The sequence below is a fragment of the Schistocerca piceifrons genome, chromosome 2 (genome assembly GCF_021461385.2).
Source record: "Schistocerca piceifrons isolate TAMUIC-IGC-003096 chromosome 2, iqSchPice1.1, whole genome shotgun sequence".
Classification (NCBI taxonomy): Eukaryota; Metazoa; Arthropoda; class Insecta; order Orthoptera; family Acrididae; genus Schistocerca; species Schistocerca piceifrons.
In genome coordinates, this window is record NC_060139.1 from 95163101 (window position 1) to 95182997 (window position 19897).

The 19897-nt window shown below is 48.2% G+C and overlaps 30 non-coding genes across 30 annotated transcripts; 14 read left to right on the forward strand and 16 right to left on the reverse strand.

Annotated features, from left to right (window-relative positions):
• Nucleotides 1–80: 80 nt before the first annotated feature.
• Trnaq-uug lies at nucleotides 81–152 on the reverse strand. The gene has a single exon. It is a non-coding gene; the product is annotated as a tRNA-Gln (tRNA).
• Nucleotides 153–709: 557 nt separating this feature from the next.
• On the forward strand, nucleotides 710–781 carry Trnap-ugg. Its single transcript has one exon. It is a non-coding gene; the product is annotated as a tRNA-Pro (tRNA).
• Nucleotides 782–1284: 503 nt separating this feature from the next.
• Nucleotides 1285–1360, reverse strand: Trnaq-uug. The gene has a single exon. It is a non-coding gene; the product is annotated as a tRNA-Gln (tRNA).
• Nucleotides 1361–1917: 557 nt separating this feature from the next.
• On the forward strand, nucleotides 1918–1989 carry Trnap-ugg. The gene has a single exon. It is a non-coding gene; the product is annotated as a tRNA-Pro (tRNA).
• A 503-nt stretch (nucleotides 1990–2492) lies between these two features.
• On the reverse strand, nucleotides 2493–2568 carry Trnaq-uug. The gene has a single exon. It is a non-coding gene; the product is annotated as a tRNA-Gln (tRNA).
• Nucleotides 2569–3125: 557 nt separating this feature from the next.
• Nucleotides 3126–3197, forward strand: Trnap-ugg. Its single transcript has one exon. It is a non-coding gene; the product is annotated as a tRNA-Pro (tRNA).
• Nucleotides 3198–3700: 503 nt separating this feature from the next.
• Trnaq-uug lies at nucleotides 3701–3776 on the reverse strand. Its single transcript has one exon. It is a non-coding gene; the product is annotated as a tRNA-Gln (tRNA).
• Nucleotides 3777–4333: 557 nt separating this feature from the next.
• Trnap-ugg lies at nucleotides 4334–4405 on the forward strand. The gene has a single exon. It is a non-coding gene; the product is annotated as a tRNA-Pro (tRNA).
• A 507-nt stretch (nucleotides 4406–4912) lies between these two features.
• Nucleotides 4913–4984, reverse strand: Trnaq-uug. The gene has a single exon. It is a non-coding gene; the product is annotated as a tRNA-Gln (tRNA).
• A 557-nt stretch (nucleotides 4985–5541) lies between these two features.
• Trnap-ugg lies at nucleotides 5542–5613 on the forward strand. The gene has a single exon. It is a non-coding gene; the product is annotated as a tRNA-Pro (tRNA).
• A 503-nt stretch (nucleotides 5614–6116) lies between these two features.
• Nucleotides 6117–6192, reverse strand: Trnaq-uug. Its single transcript has one exon. It is a non-coding gene; the product is annotated as a tRNA-Gln (tRNA).
• Nucleotides 6193–6749: 557 nt separating this feature from the next.
• Trnap-ugg lies at nucleotides 6750–6821 on the forward strand. The gene has a single exon. It is a non-coding gene; the product is annotated as a tRNA-Pro (tRNA).
• Nucleotides 6822–7328: 507 nt separating this feature from the next.
• On the reverse strand, nucleotides 7329–7400 carry Trnaq-uug. The gene has a single exon. It is a non-coding gene; the product is annotated as a tRNA-Gln (tRNA).
• A 557-nt stretch (nucleotides 7401–7957) lies between these two features.
• Nucleotides 7958–8029, forward strand: Trnap-ugg. The gene has a single exon. It is a non-coding gene; the product is annotated as a tRNA-Pro (tRNA).
• A 507-nt stretch (nucleotides 8030–8536) lies between these two features.
• Nucleotides 8537–8608, reverse strand: Trnaq-uug. The gene has a single exon. It is a non-coding gene; the product is annotated as a tRNA-Gln (tRNA).
• A 557-nt stretch (nucleotides 8609–9165) lies between these two features.
• On the forward strand, nucleotides 9166–9237 carry Trnap-ugg. Its single transcript has one exon. It is a non-coding gene; the product is annotated as a tRNA-Pro (tRNA).
• Nucleotides 9238–9744: 507 nt separating this feature from the next.
• Trnaq-uug lies at nucleotides 9745–9816 on the reverse strand. Its single transcript has one exon. It is a non-coding gene; the product is annotated as a tRNA-Gln (tRNA).
• A 557-nt stretch (nucleotides 9817–10373) lies between these two features.
• Nucleotides 10374–10445, forward strand: Trnap-ugg. The gene has a single exon. It is a non-coding gene; the product is annotated as a tRNA-Pro (tRNA).
• A 507-nt stretch (nucleotides 10446–10952) lies between these two features.
• Nucleotides 10953–11024, reverse strand: Trnaq-uug. The gene has a single exon. It is a non-coding gene; the product is annotated as a tRNA-Gln (tRNA).
• Nucleotides 11025–11581: 557 nt separating this feature from the next.
• Nucleotides 11582–11653, forward strand: Trnap-ugg. Its single transcript has one exon. It is a non-coding gene; the product is annotated as a tRNA-Pro (tRNA).
• Nucleotides 11654–12160: 507 nt separating this feature from the next.
• Trnaq-uug lies at nucleotides 12161–12232 on the reverse strand. The gene has a single exon. It is a non-coding gene; the product is annotated as a tRNA-Gln (tRNA).
• Nucleotides 12233–12789: 557 nt separating this feature from the next.
• Nucleotides 12790–12861, forward strand: Trnap-ugg. The gene has a single exon. It is a non-coding gene; the product is annotated as a tRNA-Pro (tRNA).
• A 507-nt stretch (nucleotides 12862–13368) lies between these two features.
• Trnaq-uug lies at nucleotides 13369–13440 on the reverse strand. Its single transcript has one exon. It is a non-coding gene; the product is annotated as a tRNA-Gln (tRNA).
• A 557-nt stretch (nucleotides 13441–13997) lies between these two features.
• Trnap-ugg lies at nucleotides 13998–14069 on the forward strand. Its single transcript has one exon. It is a non-coding gene; the product is annotated as a tRNA-Pro (tRNA).
• Nucleotides 14070–14576: 507 nt separating this feature from the next.
• Trnaq-uug lies at nucleotides 14577–14648 on the reverse strand. Its single transcript has one exon. It is a non-coding gene; the product is annotated as a tRNA-Gln (tRNA).
• Nucleotides 14649–15780: 1132 nt separating this feature from the next.
• On the reverse strand, nucleotides 15781–15856 carry Trnaq-uug. Its single transcript has one exon. It is a non-coding gene; the product is annotated as a tRNA-Gln (tRNA).
• Nucleotides 15857–16413: 557 nt separating this feature from the next.
• On the forward strand, nucleotides 16414–16485 carry Trnap-ugg. The gene has a single exon. It is a non-coding gene; the product is annotated as a tRNA-Pro (tRNA).
• A 507-nt stretch (nucleotides 16486–16992) lies between these two features.
• Trnaq-uug lies at nucleotides 16993–17064 on the reverse strand. Its single transcript has one exon. It is a non-coding gene; the product is annotated as a tRNA-Gln (tRNA).
• A 557-nt stretch (nucleotides 17065–17621) lies between these two features.
• Nucleotides 17622–17693, forward strand: Trnap-ugg. The gene has a single exon. It is a non-coding gene; the product is annotated as a tRNA-Pro (tRNA).
• A 507-nt stretch (nucleotides 17694–18200) lies between these two features.
• Nucleotides 18201–18272, reverse strand: Trnaq-uug. Its single transcript has one exon. It is a non-coding gene; the product is annotated as a tRNA-Gln (tRNA).
• Between the last annotated feature and the right edge of the window lie 1625 nt (nucleotides 18273–19897).

Here is a 19897-nt window from a genome sequence, read left to right on the forward strand (position 1 = left end):
ATCCTAGTTAAATTTCTGCATATACAATTCCAACCACCGGCTCGTACACATTTCTAGAAACGATCGCAAAACACAGCGTCAGGTTCCACCGAGACTCGAACTCGGATCGCTGGATTCAAAGTCCAGAGTGCTAACCATTACACCATGGAACCGGATGCCTGTAGCGCTCTTAAATTCAGTGGTATCATGTAATTAAGCCCATAAGATGCGATGTCATTACACGTATGGTCCTCAGGAAGTGTTTGCGTGGCTAATGAAGCAACCAAGTAGGCTGGAAGTGGAAGGAGCACCTTCGAATGTAGCGAGAATTCTTGCCAGTATTCGTACTTGAAGTGATGTCGAAGGATCAGGTAATCAAAATCGCGAAACAGCCACTTTCGTATGGCGGATGCTTTGTGCTGGAAGCAGCCTAGCTATGAAAACAGCTATGGACACAGAGTACTGTCGAAAACTGCGTGCTGACACAGAACGCTACGTAGTGGGCGTATTGATCGTGACACGATAACATTTGCACTACACACGGTCGAAATACTGTCACACAACTCAAGCAGCTCTTTCAGCATTCACATACACTGGTGTTCAGCACAGCGCATGTCGTAGGTGTCAGATTAAGAAACCTCTTTGAGAATATGGTCCAGCTAGGATGCTGCAACTAGCAAGTGCGGCAAGATCTCAGTAGGTGGCGGGGTGCAGACTTGCTTACTTGTGCGGCCTGTTGGTCTAGGGGTATGATTCCTGCTTTGGGTGCAGGAGGTCCCGGGTTCAAATCCCGGACAGGCCCTACTTTTCACTTTCGCGACAACCCAGCACTACGATAAACTTGCGAGTCTCTGAAAGTAAGCCATGCAGCAGGACAAACTGCATGTCGGGCCACCGGCCCATGAGACTCTCAGGTGCGCTTTATGGAAGGCAATCTACGTGGCAGGATTAAGCCGTCTCCGCTTACTTATATCTATACGTAAAGACTGGCACGTACAACGATTCTATTCGTTCCCCAGGAACTAGTACATCGCATGCAAGTTTGGTAAATGCATGCGCATGCAGCACCCAAAACGGTGAGATGTCTTTCCTGCGGGGAGGAACAGCTGAGGTCGTCTTCTCGCAGTTGAACCCCTTACGTCCCGTTATTAATCCTAGTAGCAAAAGCATAAGCATTTGGAGCGCTCCCCATTCTCGTGTGGACTGCTATTAACATTTTGCATTTCATGATCCTAGTTAAATTTCTGCATATACAATTCCAACCACCGGCTCGTACACATTTCTAGAAACGATCGCAAAACACAGCGTCACGTTCCACCGAGACTCGAACTCGGATCGCTGGATTCAAAGTCCAGAGTGCTAACCATTACACCATGGAACCGGATGCCTGTAGCGCTCTTAAATTCAGTGGTATCATGTAATTAAGCCCATAAGATGCGATGTCATTACACGTATGGTCCTCAGGAAGTGTTTGCGTGGCTAATGAAGCAACCAAGTAGGCTGGAAGTGGAAGGAGCACCTTCGAATGTAGCGAGAATTCTTGCCAGTATTCGTACATGAAGTGATGTCGAAGGATCAGGTAATCAAAATCGCGAAACAGCCACTTTCGTATGGCGGATGCTTTGTGCTGGAAGCAGCCTAGCTATGAAAACAGCTATGGACACAGAGTACTGTCGAAAACTGCGTGCTGACACAGAACGCTACGTAGTGGGCGTATTGTTCGTGACACGATAACATTTGCACTACACACGGTCGAAATACTGTCACACAACTCAAGCAGCTCTTTCAGCATTCACATACACTGGTGTTCAGCACAGCGCATGTCGTAGGTGTCAGATTAAGAAACCTCTTTGAGAATATGGTCCAGCTAGGATGCTGCAACTAGCAAGTGCGGCAAGATCTCAGTAGGTGGCGGGGTGCAGACTTGCTTACTTGTGCGGCCTGTTGGTCTAGGGGTATGATTCCTGCTTTGGGTGCAGGAGGTCCCGGGTTCAAATCCCGGACAGGCCCTACTTTTCACTTTCGCGACAACCCAGCACTACGATAAACTTGCGAGTCTCTGAAAGTAAGCCATGCAGCAGGACAAACTGCATGTCGGGCCACCGGCCCATGAGACTCTCAGGTGCGCTTTATGGAAGGCAATCTACGTGGCAGGATTAAGCCGTCTCCGCTTACTTATATCTATACGTAAAGACTGGCACGTACAACGATTCTATTCGTTCCCCAGGAACTAGTACATCGCATGCAAGTTTGGTAAATGCATGCGCATGCAGCACCCAAAACGGTGAGATGTCTTTCCTGCGGGGAGGAACAGCTGAGGTCGTCTTCTCGCAGTTGAACCCCTTACGTCCCGTTATTAATCCTAGTAGCAAAAGCATAAGCATTTGGAGCGCTCCCCATTCACGTGTGGACTGCTATTAACATTTTGCATTTCATGATCCTAGTTAAATTTCTGCATATACAATTCCAACCACCGGCTCGTACACATTTCTAGAAACGATCGCTAAACACAGCGTCACGTTCCACCGAGACTCGAACTCGGATCGCTGGATTCAAAGTCCAGAGTGCTAACCATTACACCATGGAACCGGATGCCTGTAGCGCTCTTAAATTCAGTGGTATCATGTAATTAAGCCCATAAGATGCGATGTCATTACACGTATGGTCCTCAGGAAGTGTTTGCGTGGCTAATGAAGCAACCAAGTAGGCTGGAAGTGGAAGGAGCACCTTCGAATGTAGCGAGAATTCTTGCCAGTATTCGTACATGAAGTGATGTCGAAGGATCAGGTAATCAAAATCCCGAAACAGCCACTTTCGTATGGCGGATGCTTTGTGCTGGAAGCAGCCTAGCTATGAAAACAGCTATGGACACAGAGTACTGTCGAAAACTGCGTGCTGACACAGAACGCTACGTAGTGGGCGGATTGTTCGTGACACGATAACATTTGCACTACACACGGTCGAAATACTGTCACACAACTCAAGCAGCTCTTTCAGCATTCACATACACTGGTGTTCAGCACAGCGCATGTCGTAGGTGTCAGATTAAGAAACCTCTTTGAGAATATGGTCCAGCTAGGATGCTGCAACTAGCAAGTGCGGCAAGATCTCAGTAGGTGGCGGGGTGCAGACTTGCTTACTTGTGCGGCCTGTTGGTCTAGGGGTATGATTCCTGCTTTGGGTGCAGGAGGTCCCGGGTTCAAATCCCGGACAGGCCCTACTTTTCACTTTCGCGACAACCCAGCACTACGATAAACTTGCGAGTCTCTGAAAGTAAGCCATGCAGCAGGACAAACTGCATGTCGGGCCACCGGCCCATGAGACTCTCAGGTGCGCTTTATGGAAGGCAATCTACGTGGCAGGATTAAGCCGTCTCCGCTTACTTATATCTATACGTAAAGACTGGCACGTACAACGATTCTATTCGTTCCCCAGGAACTAGTACATCGCATGCAAGTTTGGTAAATGCATGCGCATGCAGCACCCAAAACGGTGAGATGTCTTTCCTGCGGGGAGGAACAGCTGAGGTCGTCTTCTCGCAGTTGAACCCCTTACGTCCCGTTATTAATCCTAGTAGCAAAAGCATAAGCATTTGGAGCGCTCCCCATTCACGTGTGGACTGCTATTAACATTTTGCATTTCATGATCCTAGTTAAATTTCTGCATATACAATTCCAACCACCGGCTCGTACACATTTCTAGAAACGATCGCTAAACACAGCGTCACGTTCCACCGAGACTCGAACTCGGATCGCTGGATTCAAAGTCCAGAGTGCTAACCATTACACCATGGAACCGGATGCCTGTAGCGCTCTTAAATTCAGTGGTATCATGTAATTAAGCCCATAAGATGCGATGTCATTACACGTATGGTCCTCAGGAAGTGTTTGCGTGGCTAATGAAGCAACCAAGTAGGCTGGAAGTGGAAGGAGCACCTTCGAATGTAGCGAGAATTCTTGCCAGTATTCGTACATGAAGTGATGTCGAAGGATCAGGTAATCAAAATCCCGAAACAGCCACTTTCGTATGGCGGATGCTTTGTGCTGGAAGCAGCCTAGCTATGAAAACAGCTATGGACACAGAGTACTGTCGAAAACTGCGTGCTGACACAGAACGCTACGTAGTGGGCGGATTGTTCGTGACACGATAACATTTGCACTACACACGGTCGAAATACTGTCACACAACTCAAGCAGCTCTTTCAGCATTCACATACACTGGTGTTCAGCACAGCGCATGTCGTAGGTGTCAGATTAAGAAACCTCTTTGAGAATATGGTCCAGCTAGGATGCTGCAACTAGCAAGTGCGGCAAGATCTCAGTAGGTGGCGGGGTGCAGACTTGCTTACTTGTGCGGCCTGTTGGTCTAGGGGTATGATTCCTGCTTTGGGTGCAGGAGGTCCCGGGTTCAAATCCCGGACAGGCCCTACTTTTCACTTTCGCGACAACCCAGCACTACGATAAACTTGCGAGTCTCTGAAAGTAAGCCATGCAGCAGGACAAACTGCATGTCGGGCCACCGGCCCATGAGACTCTCAGGTGCGCTTTATGGAAGGCAATCTACGTGGCAGGATTAAGCCGTCTCCGCTTACTTATATCTATACGTAAAGACTGGCACGTACAACGATTCTATTCGTTCCCCAGGAACTAGTACATCGCATGCAAGTTTGGTAAATGCATGCGCATGCAGCACCCAAAACGGTGAGATGTCTTTCCTGCGGGGAGGAACAGCTGAGGTCGTCTTCTCGCAGTTGAACCCCTTACGTCCCGTTATTAATCCTAGTAGCAAAAGCATAAGCATTTGGAGCGCTCCCCATTCACGTGTGGACTGCTATTAACATTTTGCATTTCATGATCCTAGTTAAATTTCTGCATATACAATTCCAACCACCGGCTCGTACACATTTCTAGAAACGATCGCAAAACACAGCGTCAGGTTCCACCGAGACTCGAACTCGGATCGCTGGATTCAAAGTCCAGAGTGCTAACCATTACACCATGGAACCGGATGCCTGTAGCGCTCTTAAATTCAGTGGTATCATGTAATTAAGCCGATAAGATGCGATGTCATTACACGTATGGTCCTCAGGAAGTGTTTGCGTGGCTAATGAAGCAACCAAGTAGGCTGGAAGTGGAAGGAGCACCTTCGAATGTAGCGAGAATTCTTGCCAGTATTCGTACATGAAGTGATGTCGAAGGATCAGGTAATCAAAATCGCGAAACAGCCACTTTCGTATGGCGGATGCTTTGTGCTGGAAGCAGCCTAGCTATGAAAACAGCTATGGACACAGAGTACTGTCGAAAACTGCGTGCTGACACAGAACGCTACGTAGTGGGCGTATTGTTCGTGACACGATAACATTTGCACTACACACGGTCGAAATACTGTCACACAACTCAAGCAGCTCTTTCAGCATTCACATACACTGGTGTTCAGCACAGCGCATGTCGTAGGTGTCAGATTAAGAAACCTCTTTGAGAATATGGTCCAGCTAGGATGCTGCAACTAGCAAGTGCGGCAAGATCTCAGTAGGTGGCGGGGTGCAGACTTGCTTACTTGTGCGGCCTGTTGGTCTAGGGGTACGATTCCTGCTTTGGGTGCAGGAGGTCCCGGGTTCAAATCCCGGACAGGCCCTACTTTTCACTTTCGCGACAACCCAGCACTACGATAAACTTGCGAGTCTCTGAAAGTAAGCCATGCAGCAGGACAAACTGCATGTCGGGCCACCGGCCCATGAGACTCTCAGGTGCGCTTTATGGAAGGCAATCTACGTGGCAGGATTAAGCCGTCTCCGCTTACTTATATCTATACGTAAAGACTGGCACGTACAACGATTCTATTCGTTCCCCAGGAACTAGTACATCGCATGCAAGTTTGGTAAATGCATGCGCATGCAGCACCCAAAACGGTGAGATGTCTTTCCTGCGGGGAGGAACAGCTGAGGTCGTCTTCTCGCAGTTGAACCCCTTACGTCCCGTTATTAATCCTAGTAGCAAAAGCATAAGCATTTGGAGCGCTCCCCATTCACGTGTGGACTGCTATTAACATTTTGCATTTCATGATCCTAGTTAAATTTCTGCATATACAATTCCAACCACCGGCTCGTACACATTTCTAGAAACGATCGCTAAACACAGCGTCACGTTCCACCGAGACTCGAACTCGGATCGCTGGATTCAAAGTCCAGAGTGCTAACCATTACACCATGGAACCGGATGCCTGTAGCGCTCTTAAATTCAGTGGTATCATGTAATTAAGCCCATAAGATGCGATGTCATTACACGTATGGTCCTCAGGAAGTGTTTGCGTGGCTAATGAAGCAACCAAGTAGGCTGGAAGTGGAAGGAGCACCTTCGAATGTAGCGAGAATTCTTGCCAGTATTCGTACATGAAGTGATGTCGAAGGATCAGGTAATCAAAATCCCGAAACAGCCACTTTCGTATGGCGGATGCTTTGTGCTGGAAGCAGCCTAGCTATGAAAACAGCTATGGACACAGAGTACTGTCGAAAACTGCGTGCTGACACAGAACGCTACGTAGTGGGCGGATTGTTCGTGACACGATAACATTTGCACTACACACGGTCGAAATACTGTCACACAACTCAAGCAGCTCTTTCAGCATTCACATACACTGGTGTTCAGCACAGCGCATGTCGTAGGTGTCAGATTAAGAAACCTCTTTGAGAATATGGTCCAGCTAGGATGCTGCAACTAGCAAGTGCGGCAAGATCTCAGTAGGTGGCGGGGTGCAGACTTGCTTACTTGTGCGGCCTGTTGGTCTAGGGGTATGATTCCTGCTTTGGGTGCAGGAGGTCCCGGGTTCAAATCCCGGACAGGCCCTACTTTTCACTTTCGCGACAACCCAGCACTACGATAAACTTGCGAGTCTCTGAAAGTAAGCCATGCAGCAGGACAAACTGCATGTCGGGCCACCGGCCCATGAGACTCTCAGGTGCGCTTTATGGAAGGCAATCTACGTGGCAGGATTAAGCCGTCTCCGCTTACTTATATCTATACGTAAAGACTGGCACGTACAACGATTCTATTCGTTCCCCAGGAACTAGTACATCGCATGCAAGTTTGGTAAATGCATGCGCATGCAGCACCCAAAACGGTGAGATGTCTTTCCTGCGGGGAGGAACAGCTGAGGTCGTCTTCTCGCAGTTGAACCCCTTACGTCCCGTTATTAATCCTAGTAGCAAAAGCATAAGCATTTGGAGCGCTCCCCATTCACGTGTGGACTGCTATTAACATTTTGCATTTCATGATCCTAGTTAAATTTCTGCATATACAATTCCAACCACCGGCTCGTACACATTTCTAGAAACGATCGCAAAACACAGCGTCAGGTTCCACCGAGACTCGAACTCGGATCGCTGGATTCAAAGTCCAGAGTGCTAACCATTACACCATGGAACCGGATGCCTGTAGCGCTCTTAAATTCAGTGGTATCATGTAATTAAGCCGATAAGATGCGATGTCATTACACGTATGGTCCTCAGGAAGTGTTTGCGTGGCTAATGAAGCAACCAAGTAGGCTGGAAGTGGAAGGAGCACCTTCGAATGTAGCGAGAATTCTTGCCAGTATTCGTACATGAAGTGATGTCGAAGGATCAGGTAATCAAAATCGCGAAACAGCCACTTTCGTATGGCGGATGCTTTGTGCTGGAAGCAGCCTAGCTATGAAAACAGCTATGGACACAGAGTACTGTCGAAAACTGCGTGCTGACACAGAACGCTACGTAGTGGGCGTATTGTTCGTGACACGATAACATTTGCACTACACACGGTCGAAATACTGTCACACAACTCAAGCAGCTCTTTCAGCATTCACATACACTGGTGTTCAGCACAGCGCATGTCGTAGGTGTCAGATTAAGAAACCTCTTTGAGAATATGGTCCAGCTAGGATGCTGCAACTAGCAAGTGCGGCAAGATCTCAGTAGGTGGCGGGGTGCAGACTTGCTTACTTGTGCGGCCTGTTGGTCTAGGGGTACGATTCCTGCTTTGGGTGCAGGAGGTCCCGGGTTCAAATCCCGGACAGGCCCTACTTTTCACTTTCGCGACAACCCAGCACTACGATAAACTTGCGAGTCTCTGAAAGTAAGCCATGCAGCAGGACAAACTGCATGTCGGGCCACCGGCCCATGAGACTCTCAGGTGCGCTTTATGGAAGGCAATCTACGTGGCAGGATTAAGCCGTCTCCGCTTACTTATATCTATACGTAAAGACTGGCACGTACAACGATTCTATTCGTTCCCCAGGAACTAGTACATCGCATGCAAGTTTGGTAAATGCATGCGCATGCAGCACCCAAAACGGTGAGATGTCTTTCCTGCGGGGAGGAACAGCTGAGGTCGTCTTCTCGCAGTTGAACCCCTTACGTCCCGTTATTAATCCTAGTAGCAAAAGCATAAGCATTTGGAGCGCTCCCCATTCACGTGTGGACTGCTATTAACATTTTGCATTTCATGATCCTAGTTAAATTTCTGCATATACAATTCCAACCACCGGCTCGTACACATTTCTAGAAACGATCGCAAAACACAGCGTCAGGTTCCACCGAGACTCGAACTCGGATCGCTGGATTCAAAGTCCAGAGTGCTAACCATTACACCAAGGAACTGGATGCCTGTAGCGCTCTTAAATTCAGTGGTATCATGTAATTAAGCCCATAAGATGCGATGTCATTACACGTATGGTCCTCAGGAAGTGTTTGAGTGGCTAATGAAGCAACCAAGTAGGCTGGAAGTGGAAGGAGCACCTTCGAATGTAGCGAGAATTCTTGCCAGTATTCGTACATGAAGTGATGTCGAAGGATCAGGTAATCAAAATCGCGAAACAGCCACTTTCGTATGGCGGATGCTTTGTGCTGGAAGCAGCCTAGCTATGAAAACAGCTATGGACACAGAGTACTGTCGAAAACTGCGTGCTGACACAGAACGCTACGTAGTGGGCGTATTGTTCGTGACACGATAACATTTGCACTACACACGGTCGAAATACTGTCACACAACTCAAGCAGCTCTTTCAGCATTCACATACACTGGTGTTCAGCACAGCGCATGTCGTAGGTGTCAGATTAAGAAACCTCTTTGAGAATATGGTCCAGCTAGGATGCTGCAACTAGCAAGTGCGGCAAGATCTCAGTAGGTGGCGGGGTGCAGACTTGCTTACTTGTGCGGCCTGTTGGTCTAGGGGTATGATTCCTGCTTTGGGTGCAGGAGGTCCCGGGTTCAAATCCCGGACAGGCCCTACTTTTCACTTTCGCGACAACCCAGCACTACGATAAACTTGCGAGTCTCTGAAAGTAAGCCATGCAGCAGGACAAACTGCATGTCGGGCCACCGGCCCATGAGACTCTCAGGTGCGCTTTATGGAAGGCAATCTACGTGGCAGGATTAAGCCGTCTCCGCTTACTTATATCTATACGTAAAGACTGGCACGTACAACGATTCTATTCGTTCCCCAGGAACTAGTACATCGCATGCAAGTTTGGTAAATGCATGCGCATGCAGCACCCAAAACGGTGAGATGTCTTTCCTGCGGGGAGGAACAGCTGAGGTCGTCTTCTCGCAGTTGAACCCCTTACGTCCCGTTATTAATCCTAGTAGCAAAAGCATAAGCATTTGGAGCGCTCCCCATTCACGTGTGGACTGCTATTAACATTTTGCATTTCATGATCCTAGTTAAATTTCTGCATATACAATTCCAACCACCGGCTCGTACACATTTCTAGAAACGATCGCAAAACACAGCGTCAGGTTCCACCGAGACTCGAACTCGGATCGCTGGATTCAAAGTCCAGAGTGCTAACCATTACACCATGGAACCGGATGCCTGTAGCGCTCTTAAATTCAGTGGTATCATGTAATTAAGCCCATAAGATGCGATGTCATTACACGTATGGTCCTCAGGAAGTGTTTGCGTGGCTAATGAAGCAACCAAGTAGGCTGGAAGTGGAAGGAGCACCTTCGAATGTAGCGAGAATTCTTGCCAGTATTCGTACATGAAGTGATGTCGAAGGATCAGGTAATCAAAATCCCGAAACAGCCACTTTCGTATGGCGGATGCTTTGTGCTGGAAGCAGCCTAGCTATGAAAACAGCTATGGACACAGAGTACTGTCGAAAACTGCGTGCTGACACAGAACGCTACGTAGTGGGCGGATTGTTCGTGACACGATAACATTTGCACTACACACGGTCGAAATACTGTCACACAACTCAAGCAGCTCTTTCAGCATTCACATACACTGGTGTTCAGCACAGCGCATGTCGTAGGTGTCAGATTAAGAAACCTCTTTGAGAATATGGTCCAGCTAGGATGCTGCAACTAGCAAGTGCGGCAAGATCTCAGTAGGTGGCGGGGTGCAGACTTGCTTACTTGTGCGGCCTGTTGGTCTAGGGGTATGATTCCTGCTTTGGGTGCAGGAGGTCCCGGGTTCAAATCCCGGACAGGCCCTACTTTTCACTTTCGCGACAACCCAGCACTACGATAAACTTGCGAGTCTCTGAAAGTAAGCCATGCAGCAGGACAAACTGCATGTCGGGCCACCGGAACATGAGACTCTCAGGTGCGCTTTATGGAAGGCAATCTACGTGGCAGGATTAAGCCGTCTCCGCTTACTTATATCTATACGTAAAGACTGGCACGTACAACGATTCTATTCGTTCCCCAGGAACTAGTACATCGCATGCAAGTTTGGTAAATGCATGCGCATGCAGCACCCAAAACGGTGAGATGTCTTTCCTGCGGGGAGGAACAGCTGAGGTCGTCTTCTCGCAGTTGAACCCCTTACGTCCCGTTATTAATCCTAGTAGCAAAAGCATAAGCATTTGGAGCAATCCCCATTCACGTGTGGACTGCTATTAACATTTTGCATTTCATGATCCTAGTTAAATTTCTGCATATACAATTCCAACCACCGGCTCGTACACATTTCTAGAAACGATCGCAAAACACAGCGTCAGGTTCCACCGAGACTCGAACTCGGATCGCTGGATTCAAAGTCCAGAGTGCTAACCATTACACCATGGAACCGGATGCCTGTAGCGCTCTTAAATTCAGTGGTATCATGTAATTAAGCCCATAAGATGCGATGTCATTACACGTATGGTCCTCAGGAAGTGTTTGAGTGGCTAATGAAGCAACCAAGTAGGCTGGAAGTGGAAGGAGCACCTTCGAATGTAGCGAGAATTCTTGCCAGTATTCGTACATGAAGTGATGTCGAAGGATCAGGTAATCAAAATCGCGAAACAGCCACTTTCGTATGGCGGATGCTTTGTGCTGGAAGCAGCCTAGCTATGAAAACAGCTATGGACACAGAGTACTGTCGAAAACTGCGTGCTGACACAGAACGCTACGTAGTGGGCGGATTGTTCGTGACACGATAACATTTGCACTACACACGGTCGAAATACTGTCACACAACTCAAGCAGCTCTTTCAGCATTCACATACACTGGTGTTCAGCACAGCGCATGTCGTAGGTGTCAGATTAAGAAACCTCTTTGAGAATATGGTCCAGCTAGGATGCTGCAACTAGCAAGTGCGGCAAGATCTCAGTAGGTGGCGGGGTGCAGACTTGCTTACTTGTGCGGCCTGTTGGTCTAGGGGTATGATTCCTGCTTTGGGTGCAGGAGGTCCCGGGTTCAAATCCCGGACAGGCCCTACTTTTCACTTTCGCGACAACCCAGCACTACGATAAACTTGCGAGTCTCTGAAAGTAAGCCATGCAGCAGGACAAACTGCATGTCGGGCCACCGGCCCATGAGACTCTCAGGTGCGCTTTATGGAAGGCAATCTACGTGGCAGGATTAAGCCGTCTCCGCTTACTTATATCTATACGTAAAGACTGGCACGTACAACGATTCTATTCGTTCCCCAGGAACTAGTACATCGCATGCAAGTTTGGTAAATGCATGCGCATGCAGCACCCAAAACGGTGAGATGTCTTTCCTGCGGGGAGGAACAGCTGAGGTCGTCTTCTCGCAGTTGAACCCCTTACGTCCCGTTATTAATCCTAGTAGCAAAAGCATAAGCATTTGGAGCGCTCCCCATTCACGTGTGGACTGCTATTAACATTTTGCATTTCATGATCCTAGTTAAATTTCTGCATATACAATTCCAACCACCGGCTCGTACACATTTCTAGAAACGATCGCAAAACACAGCGTCAGGTTCCACCGAGACTCGAACTCGGATCGCTGGATTCAAAGTCCAGAGTGCTAACCATTACACCATGGAACCGGATGCCTGTAGCGCTCTTAAATTCAGTGGTATCATGTAATTAAGCCCATAAGATGCGATGTCATTACACGTATGGTCCTCAGGAAGTGTTTGCGTGGCTAATGAAGCAACCAAGTAGGCTGGAAGTGGAAGGAGCACCTTCGAATGTAGCGAGAATTCTTGCCAGTATTCGTACATGAAGTGATGTCGAAGGATCAGGTAATCAAAATCGCGAAACAGCCACTTTCGTATGGCGGATGCTTTGTGCTGGAAGCAGCCTAGCTATGAAAACAGCTATGGACACAGAGTACTGTCGAAAACTGCGTGCTGACACAGAACGCTACGTAGTGGGCGTATTGTTCGTGACACGATAACATTTGCACTACACACGGTCGAAATACTGTCACACAACTCAAGCAGCTCTTTCAGCATTCACATACACTGGTGTTCAGCACAGCGCATGTCGTAGGTGTCAGATTAAGAAACCTCTTTGAGAATATGGTCCAGCTAGGATGCTGCAACTAGCAAGTGCGGCAAGATCTCAGTAGGTGGCGGGGTGCAGACTTGCTTACTTGTGCGGCCTGTTGGTCTAGGGGTACGATTCCTGCTTTGGGTGCAGGAGGTCCCGGGTTCAAATCCCGGACAGGCCCTACTTTTCACTTTCGCGACAACCCAGCACTACGATAAACTTGCGAGTCTCTGAAAGTAAGCCATGCAGCAGGACAAACTGCATGTCGGGCCACCGGCCCATGAGACTCTCAGGTGCGCTTTATGGAAGGCAATCTACGTGGCAGGATTAAGCCGTCTCCGCTTACTTATATCTATACGTAAAGACTGGCACGTACAACGATTCTATTCGTTCCCCAGGAACTAGTACATCGCATGCAAGTTTGGTAAATGCATGCGCATGCAGCACCCAAAACGGTGAGATGTCTTTCCTGCGGGGAGGAACAGCTGAGGTCGTCTTCTCGCAGTTGAACCCCTTACGTCCCGTTATTAATCCTAGTAGCAAAAGCATAAGCATTTGGAGCGCTCCCCATTCACGTGTGGACTGCTATTAACATTTTGCATTTCATGATCCTAGTTAAATTTCTGCATATACAATTCCAACCACCGGCTCGTACACATTTCTAGAAACGATCGCAAAACACAGCGTCAGGTTCCACCGAGACTCGAACTCGGATCGCTGGATTCAAAGTCCAGAGTGCTAACCATTACACCAAGGAACTGGATGCCTGTAGCGCTCTTAAATTCAGTGGTATCATGTAATTAAGCCCATAAGATGCGATGTCATTACACGTATGGTCCTCAGGAAGTGTTTGAGTGGCTAATGAAGCAACCAAGTAGGCTGGAAGTGGAAGGAGCACCTTCGAATGTAGCGAGAATTCTTGCCAGTATTCGTACATGAAGTGATGTCGAAGGATCAGGTAATCAAAATCGCGAAACAGCCACTTTCGTATGGCGGATGCTTTGTGCTGGAAGCAGCCTAGCTATGAAAACAGCTATGGACACAGAGTACTGTCGAAAACTGCGTGCTGACACAGAACGCTACGTAGTGGGCGGATTGTTCGTGACACGATAACATTTGCACTACACACGGTCGAAATACTGTCACACAACTCAAGCAGCTCTTTCAGCATTCACATACACTGGTGTTCAGCACAGCGCATGTCGTAGGTGTCAGATTAAGAAACCTCTTTGAGAATATGGTCCAGCTAGGATGCTGCAACTAGCAAGTGCGGCAAGATCTCAGTAGGTGGCGGGGTGCAGACTTGCTTACTTGTGCGGCCTGTTGGTCTAGGGGTATGATTCCTGCTTTGGGTGCAGGAGGTCCCGGGTTCAAATCCCGGACAGGCCCTACTTTTCACTTTCGCGACAACCCAGCACTACGATAAACTTGCGAGTCTCTGAAAGTAAGCCATGCAGCAGGACAAACTGCATGTCGGGCCACCGGCCCATGAGACTCTCAGGTGCGCTTTATGGAAGGCAATCTACGTGGCAGGATTAAGCCGTCTCCGCTTACTTATATCTATACGTAAAGACTGGCACGTACAACGATTCTATTCGTTCCCCAGGAACTAGTACATCGCATGCAAGTTTGGTAAATGCATGCGCATGCAGCACCCAAAACGGTGAGATGTCTTTCCTGCGGGGAGGAACAGCTGAGGTCGTCTTCTCGCAGTTGAACCCCTTACGTCCCGTTATTAATCCTAGTAGCAAAAGCATAAGCATTTGGAGCGCTCCCCATTCACGTGTGGACTGCTATTAACATTTTGCATTTCATGATCCTAGTTAAATTTCTGCATATACAATTCCAACCACCGGCTCGTACACATTTCTAGAAACGATCGCAAAACACAGCGTCAGGTTCCACCGAGACTCGAACTCGGATCGCTGGATTCAAAGTCCAGAGTGCTAACCATTACACCATGGAACCGGATGCCTGTAGCGCTCTTAAATTCAGTGGTATCATGTAATTAAGCCCATAAGATGCGATGTCATTACACGTATGGTCCTCAGGAAGTGTTTGCGTGGCTAATGAAGCAACCAAGTAGGCTGGAAGTGGAAGGAGCACCTTCGAATGTAGCGAGAATTCTTGCCAGTATTCGTACATGAAGTGATGTCGAAGGATCAGGTAATCAAAATCGCGAAACAGCCACTTTCGTATGGCGGATGCTTTGTGCTGGAAGCAGCCTAGCTATGAAAACAGCTATGGACACAGAGTACTGTCGAAAACTGCGTGCTGACACAGAACGCTACGTAGTGGGCGTATTGTTCGTGACACGATAACATTTGCACTACACACGGTCGAAATACTGTCACACAACTCAAGCAGCTCTTTCAGCATTCACATACACTGGTGTTCAGCACAGCGCATGTCGTAGGTGTCAGATTAAGAAACCTCTTTGAGAATATGGTCCAGCTAGGATGCTGCAACTAGCAAGTGCGGCAAGATCTCAGTAGGTGGCGGGGTGCAGACTTGCTTACTTGTGCGGCCTGTTGGTCTAGGGGTACGATTCCTGCTTTGGGTGCAGGAGGTCCCAGGTTCAAATCCCGGACAGGCCCCACTTTTCACTTTCGCGACAACCCAGCACTACGATAAACTTGCGAGTCTCTGAAAGTAAGCCATGCAGCAGGACAAACTGCATGTCGGGCCACCGGCCCATGAGACTCTCAGGTGCGCTTTATGGAAGGCAATCTACGTGGCAGGATTAAGCCGTCTCCGCTTACTTATATCTATACGTAAAGACTGGCACGTACAACGATTCTATTCGTTCCCCAGGAACTAGTACATCGCATGCAAGTTTGGTAAATGCATGCGCATGCAGCACCCAAAACGGTGAGATGTCTTTCCTGCGGGGAGGAACAGCTGAGGTCGTCTTCTCGCAGTTGAACCCCTTACGTCCCGTTATTAATCCTAGTAGCAAAAGCATAAGCATTTGGAGCGCTCCCCATTCACGTGTGGACTGCTATTAACATTTTGCATTTCATGATCCTAGTTAAATTTCTGCATATACAATTCCAACCACCGGCTCGTACACATTTCTAGAAACGATCGCAAAACACAGCGTCACGTTCCACCGAGACTCGAACTCGGATCGCTGGATTCAAAGTCCAGAGTGCTAACCATTACACCATGGAACCGGATGCCTGTAGCGCTCTTAAATTCAGTGGTATCATGTAATTAAGCCCATAAGATGCGATGTCATTACACGTATGGTCCTCAGGAAGTGTTTGCGTGGCTAATGAAGCAACCAAGTAGGCTGGAAGTGGAAGGAGCACCTTCGAATGTAGCGAGAATTCTTGCCAGTATTCGTACATGAAGTGATGTCGAAGGATCAGGTAATCAAAATCGCGAAACAGCCACTTTCGTATGGCGGATGCTTTGTGCTGGAAGCAGCCTAGCTATGAAAACAGCTATGGACACAGAGTACTGTCGAAAACTGCGTGCTGACACAGAACGCTACGTAGTGGGCGTATTGTTCGTGACACGATAACATTTGCACTACACACGGTCGAAATACTGTCACACAACTCAAGCAGCTCTTTCAGCATTCACATACACTGGTGTTCAGCACAGCGCATGTCGTAGGTGTCAGATTAAGAAACCTCTTTGAGAATATGGTCCAGCTAGGATGCTGCAACTAGCAAGTGCGGCAAGATCTCAGTAGGTGGCGGGGTGCAGACTTGCTTACTTGTGCGGCCTGTTGGTCTAGGGGTACGATTCCTGCTTTGGGTGCAGGAGGTCCCGGGTTCAAATCCCGGACAGGCCCTACTTTTCACTTTCGCGACAACCCAGCACTACGATAAACTTGCGAGTCTCTGAAAGTAAGCCATGCAGCAGGACAAACTGCATGTCGGGCCACCGGCCCATGAGACTCTCAGGTGCGCTTTATGGAAGGCAATCTACGTGGCAGGATTAAGCCGTCTCCGCTTACTTATATCTATACGTAAAGACTGGCACGTACAACGATTCTATTCGTTCCCCAGGAACTAGTACATCGCATGCAAGTTTGGTAAATGCATGCGCATGCAGCACCCAAAACGGTGAGATGTCTTTCCTGCGGGGAGGAACAGCTGAGGTCGTCTTCTCGCAGTTGAACCCCTTACGTCCCGTTATTAATCCTAGTAGCAAAAGCATAAGCATTTGGAGCGCTCCCCATTCACGTGTGGACTGCTATTAACATTTTGCATTTCATGATCCTAGTTAAATTTCTGCATATACAATTCCAACCACCGGCTCGTACACATTTCTAGAAACGATCGCAAAACACAGCGTCAGGTTCCACCGAGACTCGAACTCGGATCGCTGGATTCAAAGTCCAGAGTGCTAACCATTACACCAAGGAACTGGATGCCTGTAGCGCTCTTAAATTCAGTGGTATCATGTAATTAAGCCCATAAGATGCGATGTCATTACACGTATGGTCCTCAGGAAGTGTTTGAGTGGCTAATGAAGCAACCAAGTAGGCTGGAAGTGGAAGGAGCACCTTCGAATGTAGCGAGAATTCTTGCCAGTATTCGTACATGAAGTGATGTCGAAGGATCAGGTAATCAAAATCGCGAAACAGCCACTTTCGTATGGCGGATGCTTTGTGCTGGAAGCAGCCTAGCTATGAAAACAGCTATGGACACAGAGTACTGTCGAAAACTGCGTGCTGACACAGAACGCTACGTAGTGGGCGGATTGTTCGTGACACGATAACATTTGCACTACACACGGTCGAAATACTGTCACACAACTCAAGCAGCTCTTTCAGCATTCACATACACTGGTGTTCAGCACAGCGCATGTCGTAGGTGTCAGATTAAGAAACCTCTTTGAGAATATGGTCCAGCTAGGATGCTGCAACTAGCAAGTGCGGCAAGATCTCAGTAGGTGGCGGGGTGCAGACTTGCTTACTTGTGCGGCCTGTTGGTCTAGGGGTATGATTCCTGCTTTGGGTGCAGGAGGTCCCGGGTTCAAATCCCGGACAGGCCCTACTTTTCACTTTCGCGACAACCCAGCACTACGATAAACTTGCGAGTCTCTGAAAGTAAGCCATGCAGCAGGACAAACTGCATGTCGGGCCACCGGCCCATGAGACTCTCAGGTGCGCTTTATGGAAGGCAATCTACGTGGCAGGATTAAGCCGTCTCCGCTTACTTATATCTATACGTAAAGACTGGCACGTACAACGATTCTATTCGTTCCCCAGGAACTAGTACATCGCATGCAAGTTTGGTAAATGCATGCGCATGCAGCACCCAAAACGGTGAGATGTCTTTCCTGCGGGGAGGAACAGCTGAGGTCGTCTTCTCGCAGTTGAACCCCTTACGTCCCGTTATTAATCCTAGTAGCAAAAGCATAAGCATTTGGAGCGCTCCCCATTCACGTGTGGACTGCTATTAACATTTTGCATTTCATGATCCTAGTTAAATTTCTGCATATACAATTCCAACCACCGGCTCGTACACATTTCTAGAAACGATCGCAAAACACAGCGTCAGGTTCCACCGAGACTCGAACTCGGATCGCTGGATTCAAAGTCCAGAGTGCTAACCATTACACCATGGAACCGGATGCCTGTAGCGCTCTTAAATTCAGTGGTATCATGTAATTAAGCCCATAAGATGCGATGTCATTACACGTATGGTCCTCAGGAAGTGTTTGCGTGGCTAATGAAGCAACCAAGTAGGCTGGAAGTGGAAGGAGCACCTTCGAATGTAGCGAGAATTCTTGCCAGTATTCGTACATGAAGTGATGTCGAAGGATCAGGTAATCAAAATCGCGAAACAGCCACTTTCGTATGGCGGATGCTTTGTGCTGGAAGCAGCCTAGCTATGAAAACAGCTATGGACACAGAGTACTGTCGAAAACTGCGTGCTGACACAGAACGCTACGTAGTGGGCGTATTGTTCGTGACACGATAACATTTGCACTACACACGGTCGAAATACTGTCACACAACTCAAGCAGCTCTTTCAGCATTCACATACACTGGTGTTCAGCACAGCGCATGTCGTAGGTGTCAGATTAAGAAACCTCTTTGAGAATATGGTCCAGCTAGGATGCTGCAACTAGCAAGTGCGGCAAGATCTCAGTAGGTGGCGGGGTGCAGACTTGCTTACTTGTGCGGCCTGTTGGTCTAGGGGTACAGTTCCGCTTTAGACGCCGTGCAGTGTGGACGTGCCTAGTCTTCCGCTCCGCCGTAGCGTTACGTATAGTGGACTATCGTTTTTGTTACGTGTTGTGTTGCAACTTCTGAGAGTATTTCTCCGTCGTTGTTTCGTACCTTGTGTTACTTTCTGTCCTTATTTCAGTGTTTTTTGTGTAGCGGTTTCGACCGCATATTTTGAAAATGTCGTCCCAGGTTATTCCTCGTCAGGCTACAGTTAGTTTTGCTTTTGACAAGTCAACCCGCCATGTGCAACCTAGTTCTCTTGAGATTCATGATTGGTTGGTAGATACTTTTGGTGTTCATTCGGATCAGGTGCACACTGCTTATTTTGATACCGAACTGTATGTTTTCTTTGTTAAGTTTATGGACCCACTTCAGGTTGATAAAATTCTTTCTAAATATGGTCATCAAGTTCTCTTTCGGCATCGGGATGATTCTGTAAGTACCGTGCTGCTTTCCAATGCTTCCATCACGTATACCAATGTTCGTGTTTACAACCTTCCACCGGAGGTGGATAATGTCTATCTTAAGGAGGGTCTACAGAAGTATGGTGATGTAAAGAGCATTCGCCTTGAACGCTGGTCAAGCCAACATCGCCTGCAATGTTACAGTGGTATTCGTTCAGTCGAAATGCACGTTAAGCAGAATATTCCATCTCACCTGCAGATCGGTGGATATCGTGTCCATGTAACATATAGTGGTCAGGTTGGCACCTGTTTTTTGTGCAATGAAAGTGGTCACGTGCGTACCGACTGTCCGCGGAGAGTTTTTGTTTTAAAAAATTCTCTCGAACAGCGTCGCAAGTTAACGGTCGCTGACCTCGTTGCAGGTGGTTCTGCTCTTGGTGTAGCACAGTCCAGTGGTAGTAGCGCCCCGCCACAGGTTTTGCGCACCCCTGATACAGAATTTCCTCCTTTGCGTGCTAAATCTGATGTTGTTCCGTCTGTCCCTCAGGTGGGTGTGCCACTTTTGAATAATAAGAGGCGTCGCCCACACGATGGAAATAGTACGGATGAGGATCTCC